This window comes from Kogia breviceps, chromosome 9 (genome assembly GCF_026419965.1).
Source record: "Kogia breviceps isolate mKogBre1 chromosome 9, mKogBre1 haplotype 1, whole genome shotgun sequence".
Lineage (NCBI taxonomy): Eukaryota > Metazoa > Chordata > Mammalia > Artiodactyla > Physeteridae > Kogia > Kogia breviceps.
The window spans coordinates 33,730,125-33,741,355 of record NC_081318.1 but is presented as its reverse complement, the minus strand read 5'-3'; positions in this window follow the sequence as shown (position 1 = coordinate 33,741,355).

Below are 11,231 nucleotides of genomic sequence, written 5' to 3'. Positions count from 1 at the left end.
TTTCTACCATATTCCCTATTATAAACAGGAGTCATCATTGCAAAGTACCCCAAATAGCTAGGATATTGGTGCTTTATGGTATTCCTCTGCTCCTGTAGCTTTCCGTTCTTGATGCAAGAGCCATATGAGGCTCAATAGCACTTCTTGTCCTTGGGACCCATGGTATCCCTGTACTCTCTATCATTTCCTCATGTTTAGAACAAACTAGCTTACGCAGTTTCAGTTGCTTAGAATGGAAAGTTCCCTTACAAAGACACAGGGAAAAAGTCCCTAGTGGTGAAAAACTACCACCTAGCTAATATGAAGGCTTTAAAACACAGAGAGATCTTGTCCTAAAGGGGCGGTTTGGAAAGGCATTGCCAAAAGCCATTGCAGCTGTGTCCTCGATTTGAGTTACAGGGGGAGAAATCAATTAGCAGTAATTTTAGTTATGAGAACAGCTAACTCTGGAAGTCTATTATTAAGAACTTCACACCTCTTTTTTTTTTTTTCTATAAATAGCTCTTGGTTTACTTCTTGAAAGGAAAACACATGCCTTAGGGTTCAGAGTGGCAAGTGGTACTCTTCAAGTACAAAAGTTAATCAAAACAACTCATTCCTCAAATGCTGATATTTACCTATTTTTCAAATACTGTTGACCCTTGAACAAAATGGGTTTGAACTATGTGGGTCCACTTATACAAAGATTTTTTTCAGTAGTAAATACTACAGTACTACACAATCAGCAATTGGTTGAATCCACAGATGCAGAACCGAGGATGAAGAGGAACCTCGGCTATGGAGGGCTGACTATAAATTATATGGGTACTGGGGACTCCTTGGAGGGTTGGTGCCCCTAACCCCCACATTGTTCACAGGTCAACTGTAGACATTATTACACCCTTTCTACAGATGAGGTTAACTGAATCTCAGAGAGCTAACCATTTTGCTTGAGATCTCAAACCTAATAAGTGCAAAAGCTAGCCATAAAACCCTGATTCTAAGTCTATTGGACTACCCATCCTTCCAGAGCCACCATTTTTTTAAGATAAGACTACAAAGGATATTGATCTCAATGGAGACCAGCCTTATGAATAGTACAAGCAGCTAACGAATGTGTTGAGAAGCTCTAGGTAAAATCTCCTTCTCCAAAACATTTCACTCACTACGTATTTCCTCATCCTTGTACCCAGGTCAGGAGGAATTTACCTGAGATGAAAGCAGTAACAACTTCTGCCCTTATCAGTTAGTAATAAATATCAAAATAATGTTGGAAGATTTTTCACTGTACAGTACTTATGCCTAGAACCTTCTATCCCCTCCTCCCAAATTCGTATTTGGTATAGGGAAGGACTAGCACATATGTATACTGAAAATCCAGGGGATTCTGAAGTACTGCTCTAATTTAAGAACAGCTGTCTTATAAGGATTTGTTGATAGATGGCTGTGAGCAAACAGTATTTTTCCTTTAAAATATATTTATTATCAATTATCCCTTATATGTGTAATCTAACAAAAATGGTACAAATGAACTTATTTGCAAAACACAAATAGAGTTACAGATGTAGAAAACAATCTTATGGTTGCCAGGGGGAAGTGGGGGGGATGGATAAATGGGAGATTGGGATTGACATATATACACTACTATATATAAAATAGATAACTAATAAGGACCTACTGTATAGCACAGGGAACTCTACTCAGTACTCTGTAATGACCTATATGGGAAAAGAATCTAAAAAACAGTGGATATATGTATAACTGATTCACTTTGTTGCACAGCAGAAAGTAACACAGCATTGTAAATCAACTATACTCCAATAAAATTTTTTTTAATAAAAATAAAATAAAATATATTTATTATCAATCATATGTCAGGCACTATATCAGGCACTGGGAACATAGTGATAAACAGGTGGGTCAGGGCCACTGCCTTCAGGGAGCTTATACCTTTTTTTTATTAGGCATAACAATTCTGTCCTATCCAAGCATTGAAAGATAATAGAGAGATTGCAGAAAGGGCAACAAAGCTAAATTATCCATACCTGAGATATTAGGAAAATTAATCATAATTAAAAAGAAGCAAAATAAATACTAAGACTTGAGAAATAAAAATACTGACTTTTAAAGGTAATGATATTCCAGCTAGATACAGTTTATATAAGCATCAGCCTGACAGCCTTGCTGTAACAAATTCCAGATATTGTTAACATATAAACACTGGAAAGAAGAAATTTTGAAACTGGAATAAAAAGTGAAGGAAAGAATATTGACATAAAATTCAGTAAAAAAAAATTTAGATTGCTCAGTGGGGGATAAACATCTTGTGAGACATAAGGATTAATGTAGTTCTTTAAAAGTAGTCCTCTATCTAGTGAACAACTGGTAATTGCCATCATGAAATAATAGTATTAACATGGAAAACTGGATTAGACAAAGCCCTAAGAGTTGCACATCAGTAATAAACTTTAATTAGAGGGAAGTAACTATAATATGAGATCTTCTTTAATACTACCTTCTTTAATTCCATAGCATCTTCACCCTCAATTTCCACTATTTTAATTTGGCACATGAGGCCTCTCATAATCTGGCCTACCCCTCTCTTTCTAGCCTCATTCCCCCCAATTCCCCACAGCTGGTCCCCATTTCATACCCAGTTATCTGGTCATACTGAACTACTCTAGTTTCACAAGTAAGATATGATTGTTCATGGTTACTTGTTTTGCATATTCTCTTCCCTCTGCTTAGAAAAGTCTTACCTTTATTTTGAAAAAGAAATCAGAATATGTCAGTTTGCTAGAGCTATCAAAACAAAGTACCACAGACTGCATGGATGAAACAACATGAATTTACTTCCTGGAGGCTGGAAATCTGAGATCAAAGTGTTGACAAGGTCAGTGGTTTGTAGATGGCTGTCTTCTCCCCCATGTCTTCATATTGTCTTCCATCTTGTCCAAATTTCCTCTTATTACAAGGACAGAAGTCATATTGGATTAGAGCTTACCCTAATAACCTCATTTTAAGTTAATTACCTCTTTAAAGTCTCTATCTCCAAATACCATCACATTCTGAAGTACTGGAGGTGAGGACTTCAACTGTGGAGTATGTGTGGGGGGAGACACAGTTCACCCCATAATACAAATTCTTACTGTGTACAGCATATAGCTTGCTCGTAATTTCTTCTAGGAATCCTTCATCGTGACTCTTTCCATCTCAGGCTGGGTTAGGTTTCCCTAGAACTCCCAAAGCAGGATATACACTCCTCTGTCACATTAAAGGGTCTGTTTTCTTTACTCCACTCTAAGATATGCCTTAATTTTCTTCATCCCAGCAACTATCCCTGTGCTTGGTACATGGTAAGTGTGCAAGACTCTTTGTACCTTTATGCTTTATTGAAGTATAAGCCCTCTGGCTTGGCTGTATTATGACAGCATTTCCTGAGATAGGAAATAAAGGATTAGCAAGTTTGCCCAAGGAGCTTTCTTTTGGCATGCTGAGTTTAAGAGCTATCTAAATGTAAATATCTAGTATGGAGTTAGAAGTATGAGCACAAGCTCAATAGAGAAAAAACCATGCTAAAATTATGATTTGGTGAATGGATGTGATCATTAAAGAACATATAAATGAGAAGAATGGCATGAAAAAACCTTTAAAGAATGACAAAGTTTTTAAAGAACCGGAGAAAGGAAAATGAAATGGAAAGGTCAGAGAAGTAAATGAGATTTAGAGAAGCTGGTTTCAGTTTCCATTTACTCTGATCTCCAAACTAAAAAGTCTGGAATTTTGTGGTGATCTGTTTTTCCTTTATGTTGCCACCAGGGGTCTCCAACAACTCCTGCAAAATCTGTCTGGCGAGCCCTCAACAAGTATCTTTTAGCTGTCATTACATCATTATAAGGGCTTTTCCAGCAGTGTCATTCATTCATCAAGAAGACCAGGTACCTCACGGCAGGAGAAGTTTATTGGCTTCCTGACCCTCTTGACTGAGGTAAGTTTAGATGAGTTCTTCAAGTGAGTCAGTGGTCTGTGGTTTACTGACCTCCATGTAGTCTTGCATTGTCAGCTTTATCACATGATAAATGAATGAAACATGCTCTTCCCATTTCAAGAACTGGGACTGGTTATCTGCTTAGAACACATTGGAGCCCAACATATAGATTGTATAAGATTTGGTGAGACTTCCAAGCATACTGAAAAAAAACCCTGTATGTTCTAAAATATTCATCATGTTATAGTGACTCTAGAAACTCTCTCTATTCTAAAAAAAAGATGAGAGGAAAAATAGTCTGTCCCCCTAGAACAATGAGAGAAGATGAGACTAGACAAAGCTGACAAACATTTATTTCTTAAACTTTTTCCTTTTTCTAATTATTCCTGCAGATGACATTATTTCTGTAATGTCAACCTCATTATCTCCAACAGGTTATAATGCAATTAAGTTATGTGTATATGTACTTTTAGATATTTAAAGTTTTACTAACATGAAAATGTTTAATAATATAGAGAAGTAGAAATACCAAAATATCACCCAGAGACTCCCTATATCATTAACACTTTGCCGTATTTGTTTCTTCTATATATGTTTTCTTCTTGAAGCATTATAAAATGAATTATAAATATTCTGATGCTTCAACCTAACTGCTTTAGCATGCATTTATAGAAAATAAGAGCATTCTCCTACCTATTGACAGTACTGTCATCACATCTAATAAATTTAGAAAACTTCCAAATATCATCTATTTCCCAGTCTATATTTTTAATACTGCTATTTATTCCAAAACATATTTTATAATTTATAAATTTTATAATTTTATACTTTATAAATAAATTTACTATTTATTTTCAAACCAAGAGCTAATCAAGAACCATGCGTTGTCTTTAGTTGTTGTCTCCCTTAATTTAAAACAATTACAACTGCCTCTTCCTTTTTCCTCTACAATACAGACTTGAGACAAGTTGTCTTGTAGAATATTACATATCCTTGCTTTGTTCATTTCCTTGTGGTATCCTTTAAATTAACCTTCTATCTCCTGTATTTCCTATATACTGGAGGTTAAAACTGGACCTCCTGAATTATGTTCAGGTTTATACTCTTAACAAGAATTCTTCCTAGGTGATACTGTGGACAACATTGTGCATCACATAGAAAGGCAGATCATGTCTGATGTCCCGCTATTAGTGAGAGAGTATGGGATTACTGAGTTAAAGGAGACGAGCTTACCTCTCGGTTTTAAAGTTAAATTATTGTCTTTTGGGACCTGCATATAATCTGTATTCCCCATCAAACATTTATTTAATGCTTTTAGAATTCATTAATTTTCCCTACTGTGATAGGCACAATAAGGTCCCCAAAGATATTCATGTCATAATCCCCAGAACCTATGAATATGTTACCTTACATGAAAAAAAAAAAAAAAGAAGTTTCAGATGTGATTAAGGTTAAGGACCTTGAGATGGGGAAATTATCCTGGAATATCGAGATGAATCCAGTCTAATCACCTTTCCCAGTAGAGCAAAGAACCTTTCCCACATGTAGTCTGAGAAAGTGATGTGATGAGAGCAGGGTCAGAGAGATGCTAAGTTGCTCTCCTAAGCAGGGTCAGGAGATGGAGTAAGGGTCCATGAGCCAAGGAATTCAGGAAGCCTCTAGAACTGGAAAAGGCAAAGAAACAAATTCTCCCCTAGACTTTCCAAAAAGGAATGCATCCAGCTGACACCTTAGTTTTTAGTCCAGTGAGACCCCTGTAGGACTTCTGACCTACAGAACTGTAACATGATACATTTGTTTTTTGTTTTTTGTGGGGGTTTTTTTTGCGGTACGTGGGCCTCTCCCGTTGCGGAGCACAGGCTCCAGACCCGCAGGATCAGCGGCCATGGCTCACGGGCCCAGCCACTCCGCGGCATGTGGGATCCTCCCGGACCGGGGCACGAACCCGCGTACCCTGAAACGGCAGGCGGACTCGCAACCACTGCGCCACCAGGAAAGCCCCACATTTGTATTTTTTAAGTCACTAAATTTGTGGTAATTTGTTACAGCAGCAATAGAAAACTAACACAGATCTTCCTCAACTTACAATGGGGTCACGACCCAATAAATCCATTGTAGGTTGAAAATATCAAGTCAAAAATAACATTTAATGAAAAAAAAAACAATACATTTAATGAACCTGACCTTCTGAACATCATAGCCTAGCCTACCTTAAACATGCTTAGAACATTTACATTAACATGCAGTTGGGAAAGTCATCAAATACAAAGCTTATTTTATAATAAAGTGTTGAATATCTCATGTAGTTTTTTGAATACTGTATTGAAAGTAAAAAACCAGAATTGTTGTATGGGTACAGAATGGTTGTAAGTTTATCAGTTGTTTACCCTTGTGATCACATGACTGGCTGGAAGTTGCGGCTCACCACTGCCCAGCATCTCAAGAGAAGATCTAATGTATATCACTAGCCAGGGAAAAGATCAAAATTCAAGATTCAAAGTATGGTTTGAAATGCATATCTCTTTTGCACCATCATAAAGTTGAAAATCATAAGTTAAACCATTGTAAGTAGGGGACCATCTGTATACATACCTAAATCAATTATTTATTGAGGAATGTGAGTGAAAGTGTGCATGTGTTTTCTACATCAGTCATATTTCAAATAATATATTCCTAAAGGTTATACCTGGTCTATTGTGTTGAACCATAAACACAATCATGGCCCATCAGTATTTAAGTAGTTATGCAATTGAATGATTTTTACTAATTTTCATGTCATAGAATGAGATTTTCCTGGTTTTTCAAAAACTCGATACCTTCTCTATCAAAACTTAGGACTTTATTATATAATAACAACATTGAGGTAAGCCAGAAAGTATTCATTCCTGGAAAGCATTATCATCCTCAGTTAAAGAATATTGCTTATATGGAAATTTTCCTGCATAGTTCAGGAAGTTTTAGAAGCTTTATAAACATTAGTTTTCTCCTCTTTCCTATACACTACTTTGTCCCAGAAGACAAATGCTAATAGTAACTAAAGAGAGCTGGAGTGGCTGTACTATTATCAGACAAAATGGATTTTAAGATAAAAATTGTTACTAGAGACAAAAAGGGTATTTCATAATGATAAAAGGGTCAATTCATTAAGAAGATAAAACAACAATAATATGTATGCACCTAACAACAGAGCTTCAAAATACATGAAGAAAAACTGACAGAACTGAAGGGAGAAATAGACAATTCAACAATAATTGTTGGACACTTCAATATCCCATTTTCAATAATGGACATAACAACTAGACAGATCAATATGGATATAGAAACTTGATCAAATTATAAATATAGTAACAGACACAGAACATCTATAAAACACTCCCTCAACATCAGAATATATATTCTTCTCAAATGTACATGGGACCTTCTCCAGGAGAGATCATATGTTAGGTCTCAGATTTAAAAGAATTGAAATCATACAAAGTGTGCTCTCCAACTCCAATGAAACAAAGTTAGAAAATCACAATAACAGAAGGGAATTTGAGAAATTCGCAAACATACAGAAGTTAAACAACACACTCCTAAATAATCAATGGATCTACCTGGCTGGACAGCTGGATTGGGGGATGTTACTCCTGTAGATGATTGTTGGTGATAAGCCTTAAGGCTAGAGGCAGTGTTAGGTAAGGCCTAAGAAATGCTGCTGTGTTCAACTCTCAAATATTTCTTGGATCTGTCTTTGTATGCAAACAAACCTACATTTAATGGCTTCTGAGATAAGGTCCCAATCCCATTATAATCAAACCTTGTGAATCTATTAGACTATTACTCATTACTGCCAGTCCAACTGCCCAGCTAGGTTAATTCCTCAAGGTTTTATGCCTTCACATCCTCTGTGCCTTGGCTATGTTATTGAATGCCTGCTCTCACCACTCTGCCTCAGTATGAGACTCAATAGGACATCATGTGTATGCAAAGTTTTGTAAACTATAATAATACATTAATGTAAACTACATTTACTGGAATTCACACTTTTCAAGAACCAGTTTAAGTCTCCTCCTCTTCCAAGAAGTCTTACTAAACTCCTGTAGTCCTCACTGATCTCTTATTTCTTTTTCTTTTCTATATTTCCCTCCCTCCCTCCCTCCCTCCCTTCCTTCCTTTTTTCCTTCCTTCCTTCCTTTTTCCCTTCTAAAACTGTATTCTCCTTGTTCTATACCTCTATCCCCTGCTCCCCAAACCTGGTAAACACTATTTTGAATTCTATGTTTATTACTTCCTGGTTTGTTTCACAGAATTTATCATTCATGTATATTTCCTGAAATAATAAACTGCTACATTTTGTCTTTTTTAAAATTCACATAAAAGCAATCATAATGTATTTATTCTTCTGTACTTTGTGCTTCTTATCATCATAGGTCTGTCAGGTAACTTGAATAGGTATTACATGCGTGGTTCAAAAAGCAAAATAATACAATACAAAATACTGAAAGCCTGACTTCCTCCCCTGCTGCAGCCAACTTATGTCCCCCTCTACGTTGTCCCCATAGGTAATCACTCCTATCAGCTTCTTTTGAATCTTTCCAATAAAAGCAAACACAATTGTATTCTTACTCCCCCACCACCACCTTTTTAATTTAAAAAGGACCTGAGGTCACATATAAATCTTTCCATATAAATCTTGGAGCACTTTCTTATTCTTTTTTATAACTTCATAACATTCCATGGTGTCCATCTACCATAGTTTTATAACTAGTCCTCTACTAATGGACACTTGGATATTCTCTAATCTTTTACTAGTACAATGTTGCAGATAATAATATTTGCCATTTTTTTTCTGTGTGCACATATTTCTGTAGGATAAATTCCTGTGAGTAGGACTCCTGGGTCGAAGGGGAAATACATTTATAATTTTGACAGGCATTACCAAATTGCCCTTCAGAAAGGGTGTGCTATTTTATGCTCATCCAATGATATATAAGTTCCTGTTTCCCGCTATCTCCTTAAACTTAGATTTTTGCTAATTTAATAGGTGTAAAATGCATCTATTGTATCATAATTAAAGTTGCATATGTTTTTCTTATGTTTAAAGCCATTTGTCTGTCTTTTCTGTGAGATAGCTTTTCATGTCTTTTGCACATTTTTCTCTTAAATTATTGATACTTTTTCAAATTAATTCCTAGCATATTAATTCTTAGACTTACATGAGTAGCAATTTTTCTCTGATTTGTCATTTGTCTTTTCACCTTGGGTATTGTAGTTTTGCCACCAAGAAATTTTTTTAAATGTAACTAGTTTTGACAGTTTTAACATAGCTCTGGATTTTTTTTTTTTTTTTTTTTTTTGCGGTATGCGGGCCTCTCACTGTTGTGGCCTCTCCCGTTGCGGAGCACAGGCTCCGGACGCGCAGGCTCAGCGGCCATGGCTCACGGGCCCAGCCGCTCCGCGGCATGTGGGATCTTCCCGGACCAGGGCACGAACCCGTGTCTCCTGTATCGGCAGGCGGATTCTCAACCACTGCGCCACCAGGGAAGCCCATAGCTCTGGATTTTTAATCAAAGGTACAAAGTACTTTCCTAATTTAATTTTATCAAGACATTCTCCTATGTCTTCTTCCAGTATTTACATAATTTCATTTAAATCTTTGCGTTTATATCAGTGTGTAGTACAAGGACTCGCTCTAACTGCATCTTTTCCTAAATGGCTACCTGGTTGCTCCACCCCAATATTATGCATAAGATTCACTAGTGTTGATGCATATAGCCACAGTTCATTCATTCTAAATGTTGAATTCCATTGTGTGAATATAAACAACTTATTTTTCTTCTCCCATGATAATGAGCATGTTGGTTATTTCCAGAAGTTTGCAGTTATAAGCAGAGCTTTGTAAATGTGCTTATAACATCTTATTTCTAAAGTCTATAGCACTTTATAGCGCTGTCTATCACTTATAACTTGTATTAATTGAATAAATTAACTGATATTTAACTATTTCTTACTATGCATTCACTCCTTTCACTCTAGGACTTGAGAAAAAGAGGATAGTCTTACATCTTTGGGCGATATACCATATCAACTAGGAGAGGAATGTGCTCTCAATAGTAAATAAATTGAACTGAGTTGAATTAAATTGAATGGAATTAGTAGCCCGCTGTAGGCAGTGAAATGTAACATTCTTTCCTTTTATTCACCAAAAGCAGAAGCACCAGGACAAAATTAACTGTATACCTATTTTGAATATGTATAGGTGTTTATTTTTTAAGGTTACAGAGAACTTGAGTCTTAAGGAGAAGCATACCAGTGAATTAATTCATTCACCTTTGATACTCTTGGAATGTCTTGTGCGCATATGAATACTGATACATCTTCTATGACCTATCAAAAACAGATGAGATACGATGGAAATTTTATTGAGGAATTTCCTTTTCACGTATTCAAAAAGAGCATGTTGGCCTTATTTGGCATATCTCTCACGTCATTATTTTGACTAATCCTTTTGTTTAAATGATAGGCATCTAGGAGTTAGTACATCCTCTTATGGTAGAAGAAATGCCTTTTAGAATGCATTCCAGGCTAGGTTTCTGTCCAGAGATTAAAAGCCTGAGTTTTTTTTTTTTTTTTTTTTTTGCATTACGCGGGCCTCTCACTGTTGTGGCCTCTCCCCTTGCGGAGCACAGGCTCCGGACACGCAGGCTCAGCGGCCATGGCTCACAGGCCCAGCCGCTCCGCGGCATGTGGGATCCTCCCAGACCGGGGCACGAACCCGTGTCCCCTGCATCGGCAGGCGGACTCTCAACCACTGCGCCACCAGGGAAGCCCCAAAGCCTGAGTTTTAAGTGAACAAAATCTACATCTCTTTCAGAACTATAATTGATTTTCCTCGTTACCCAGCTATTACTGCAAGCATGACACTAAAATAGTCACCAATAGGCTGTTGTCATCCCTTTTTAGGACTGATTCAACTTATGAAAAATAAATTAGTAGCTTGTGTTCACACTTAGGCTTACCAGAGACTCATATTTATACTATGGTTGAGAGGCAATCTTAAAAGTACAACATTTCCATTAGCCATAACATATTGAGCTCTCAGGAAATGGTATACCCAAGGAAAATCAGTTTAAAAAAGAATGAGATCTGTGTAAACTTTTAAGGTAAGAAAATTTATTAAATGACAATATATTAGATAGAAGAATATTTTCCTATAAAGTAAAATTATGATTTTACTATTAAGTAATAATACTCCTTTAAGACAAGGTATTGTGTTATAATT